Below are 4,645 nucleotides of genomic sequence, written 5' to 3' on the forward strand. Positions count from 1 at the left end.
ATAGTGATGTGTCGGTTAAGGATGTTTTTGATAATTGTTATATAATCGTATAAGGGTGTGAGGTAGCTATTCAATTATTTCCTATACCGTTAAGATAGTTTGATATAATCATGGGCAAGGACTGGTTGGCTAAAAATCAAGCAATATAGTCTCAATGAGAAGATGATCCATATAAATCTATCTGGGAAGGGACCGGTTATAATCTACCATGACAGGTGGGGTCGTTATTCCAGCCTTATCTCTATTTTAGAAGCTTGAAAGTATGTGCAGAAAGGATCTATCAGTTTTCTTGATTATGCAGTTGATTTAAAAAAAGAAAAGAATAAGATGGTGGATATCCCGGTTGTAAGAGAATTTCTGGAAGTATTTCTAGAAGATTTAACAAGTTTACCTCCTGATCGATCAATAGAATTCCAGATTGAGTTATTGTCTTGAGTGGCGCCAGTTGCTCGTGCACTGTACAGGCTAGTTATGTCTGAGTTAAAGGAATTAATGTCACAACTGAAATAATTGTTGGATAAAGGTTTTGTTGGACCAAGTACATCTTCTTGGGGTGCGCCGGTGTTATTTGTGAAGAAGAAGAACAGATTAATGTGAATGTGCATTTATTATAGAGAATTAAATAAATTAGCAATCAAGAATTAGTATCCTCTCCCAATAATTGATGATTTATTTGATCAATTGGAAGGGGCCACTTACTTTTCTAAGATTGATTTACGATCTGGTTATCATCAGCTGAAAATTCGGAGCGAAGATGTGTCAAAAACGGCATTCCGCACACGTTATAGGCATTACGAATTTTTGGTTATGCCGTTTGGACTTACAAATGCACTTGCAACATTTATGGACATGATGAATAGAGTTTGTCGTCCGTACCTCGATAAATTTGTGATTGTCTTTATCGATGATATTCTGATATATTCTTGATTAGAGGAAGAGCATGCATATCATTTACGACTGCTTCTGAAATTACTGAAAAAGAAAAGTTGTATGCTAAAATGTCAAAATATGAGTTCTGGCAGCGGGAAGTCCAATTTTTGGGCCATGTTATTTCGGAATTGGGCATCAAGGTGGATCCTCTTAAAATTGAAGTTATTGAAATATGGGAAGCACCTAAAACCCCAACCAAAATCAGAACTTTTCTTGGATTGGCAGATTACAACCGAAAGTTCATACAAGATTTTTCTCTTATAGATACTCCACTAACTGGATTGACAAAAAAAAATGTAAGCTTTGAATGGAAAGAGGAGCAAGATAAACTTGTTAGAGCCCATCTTGTAAAAGTGTAAGTAAGAAGCCTCTTACTCTAGTCTGTAGGACTTAGTCTATTGAAGCAGTCTGGACTAAGAGCTCTTATGCATAAAACATCAAGAGACAGAGCTCTAACTCAAAAAGCCAAGCATCTCATATACAGAGCCCGCGCTCTATTCCATGGAAGATCAAGCATTAAGAGCCAAAAAGGTTAAGGGCTTGATACAAAGCTACACTCCAGACACAGAGCCTCTGCATAGTACATGCAGAGCCTCTGAGTCTTCTACTCCCATGGTATGCGCGCACAATTCAGACTTTTCTGCAAGACTTCTAACAGAATCAAGGCGACATGACTCAGTTCGCTCCATTTTTCAAGGAACGTAAACGATAAGGATGTGAAACAAGAACTCAGAGATTCAAGCCAAGATTCTAGGAGATTTTGTTTAGCTTAGTCGTATGTAAGGAGGCATCCTCCTCAGGTTACAAGTAACGTGATTGTGCTGACTTAGACTATAGCAAAACCTTGTCAAAATACAATTTGATTGCGAGTTTCTTTGTTTATTCTTCTCATCTAATAAAAGCTTCTGACGTATTCAAGTTCATATTGCATTCATAACTTTCTCTTGAATACATTGTTAAACCTTTCCAGTTACACAGTTTTACTTCACTAATATTTATTTATCTGTGATTTCTGATACTAAGAGAATCTAGGTTCCAACAAATGGTATAAGAGCCTGCTAATCAAATCAATTGATTAGTCGATCGATGTCCAAAAGGATACTTCTCTTAATTTTGGTTATTCGTTATTAAAAACGTATTTCATTATGATATTTGATTAGTTCTGTTTTAAAAACGTTTGTTTTTCGTATTCTCAAAATTTGTCAAAACTCGAGTATTCTCACTTTCAAGTCATATTTTTTTCCTCAAATCTTTCAATCAAATGTCTAATCAATCGTGGAACTCCATGTATAGCGCCGGTTCCCTCACAAAACCTCCTACTCTGTGATAACTAGATCCTGGTTATCACCCGAGGTAACTAAAATGTGACTATTTGTTGAATATTTATGTGACAGTATGATAAATTGTTATACTTGATCATGCTAGTATGTGAAATTATATGCATAAGATGAAAAGCATATAATTGAAAAATGTGTGTGTGTGTGCATAATTAGTTATGCGCATGATTATGCATGTATATGTGTGATTGTTTGCATGCATGAGAAGTTGGATACACATGAAGTAGCCTCCTTCCTGTTTAGGAAGGGTATAAAAGGGAGGTTAAGCCTCCATTGCACTCTTCTTGCTATTTTGAAACCTTTATTGAGCGACTTAAAGAGAGAGAGAGACTTGACCGGATTATTTCTTGATTGAAGATCAAGTTGATTTCCAAGAAGTGGTTTTCAAATAAAGGTGATTAGTTTGCTTTAAAAAACACTTCAAATTGTATGTTTAAATTGAGGTTTGAAAGGGTTATTTGTCGATTGATAATCTTAATCGGATGTGTGTATCCGAACCAAGATAAACCGGATGAGGGTTAAGCGATTTACATGTAAACCAGATGAGTGTATTGTATGTTTAAATTATGGTTTGAAAGGCTTATTTGTCAATTGATAATCTTAATCGGATATGTTATCCGGACCATGATAAATCGGATGAGTGTTAAGCGATTTACATGTAAACCGGATGAGTGTTAGGCGATTTACATGTAAACCGGACAAGGGTTAAACAGTTTAAAAGTAAACCGGACATAGCCTCTTCCGGTTTAAGAATAATCCGATCAAAGTGTTGGCCGGTTTATGTGATGAGCGATTTATAAACTTTGATTTTATGTCAAGTATTTCAAACGGAGAAGTAGGAATACGACTATGGGGTTGGCCGGTTTATTTAAATCAGACATGTTACCCGGATTGTTAAATCAGACAAAACATGAATAGTGTTGTCCGGATTAGTAATCCGGACAAGGTTTGTTTTGAAATTATTCTAAGTGGTAAATCGGACACAATAATTAGTGTTGTCCAAATTAGTAATCCGACCAAGGTTTGACCGGATTATGTGTCGACTTACTATTTAGTTGATTCATTTAACAAGAAATGGGAATTTTGACAAATATAATTTTGAACTGATAATATTCCATTGACTGCGGTCTATTCTATATGGAATTATTTTGTGAAATATTTTTGATGAGGAAAGAAGGGTGGCATATCAAGGAGAGGTGCACCATGGGAAAAGGGTGGCATATCAATAAGAGGTGTACCATGGGATAAGGGTGGCATATCAAGGAGAGGTGTACCACGGGATAAAGGTGACATATCAAGGAGAGGTGTACATTTGGATATAAGGGTGGCATTTCTATGTGTGTTATGTAATATAACTCTTAACTATTATATCCGTTAAGATTACCGTGGTTTGGAATCTTTATTTCTTTGTGATTTAAAGGTTTAGAATAAGAGTTATTATTGGAAATCATAGTTTGGATGTTATTGAGGATGAAATAACAGGTTTCGCCTGAAACTTTGAATAAACCTTGTTTAATTTGAAAGATTTAAAAGTGGCACTATGATATACCTGGTTAATATAAACCCATTTGGGTTTTGATGTATTATTTGCAAGTAGAGAAATGGCTTGAAAAGTGGAAGGTGCAGATAATATGCTTATACTTGTTCATATAATTTATCTATACTACATTAATATGCATTTACACCATTGTCTTAATTACAACTCCTAAAACATAAGTTACAATGATTTTATGCAACAAATTCAAAAAACTCTTAAAGACAAATTATAAAGCATAATGTACAACTTGTTAATGCACTGAATTTAACCTCTCTACCATCACCACCAAATTTCAAATTTATTTTAAATGATGTTTTATGCTTTATCAGACACTTCTCCCGAGACACTCTCATCCCTACTCAATACACTCTCTCTCTATCCATTATTCAATCAAAATCCCTTTGAAGCCTTTATGCMTTTGGTGAACAATTCGAATCCCTTTGAAGCTTTTGGTATGGTTTTTCTCTCTCTCTCTCTCTCTCTCTCTGTGTATATTGCTTATGTTTGTGATTGCTTATGTTTGGATTACTTTTGGTACGGTTTCCGATTGATCCGGTAGGTTTTATTTTCCGATTCAGAGATTTATCGGAGGTCGTCGCCACTGTTGCCAAATAAACATCCATTTGAAGCTTTTGGTACGGTTTCTCTCTCTCGCTCTCTCTCTCTCTCTCTCTCTCTGTGTATTTTGCTTATGTTTGTGATTGCTTATGTTTGGATTGCTTTTGGTACGGTTTTCGATTGATCCAGTAGGTTTTATTTTCCGATTCGGAGATTTATCGGAGGTCGTCTCCACTGTTGCCAAATAAACATCCCTTTGAAGCTTTTGGTACGGTTTCTCTCT

The 4,645-nt window shown here is 35.5% G+C and overlaps 1 long non-coding RNA gene across 2 annotated transcripts in view; it reads left to right on the forward strand.

Moving 5' to 3' along the window:
* Positions 1-4,381: 4,381 nt before the first annotated feature.
* Positions 4,382-4,645, forward strand: part of LOC112501794 — a 4,735-nt gene continuing 4,471 nt past the window's right edge. For both annotated transcript variants that reach the window (XR_003067564.1, XR_003067565.1), the window contains exons 1-2: positions 4,382-4,439; positions 4,555-4,630. This is a non-coding gene — a long non-coding RNA (uncharacterized LOC112501794). The remainder of the gene's footprint in view (positions 4,440-4,554; positions 4,631-4,645) is intronic.

Source organism: Cynara cardunculus, unplaced genomic scaffold (genome assembly GCF_001531365.2).
Source record: "Cynara cardunculus var. scolymus isolate 2C unplaced genomic scaffold, CcrdV1 Un_Scaffold_564, whole genome shotgun sequence".
In the NCBI taxonomy this organism is placed as follows: domain Eukaryota; kingdom Viridiplantae; phylum Streptophyta; class Magnoliopsida; order Asterales; family Asteraceae; genus Cynara; species Cynara cardunculus.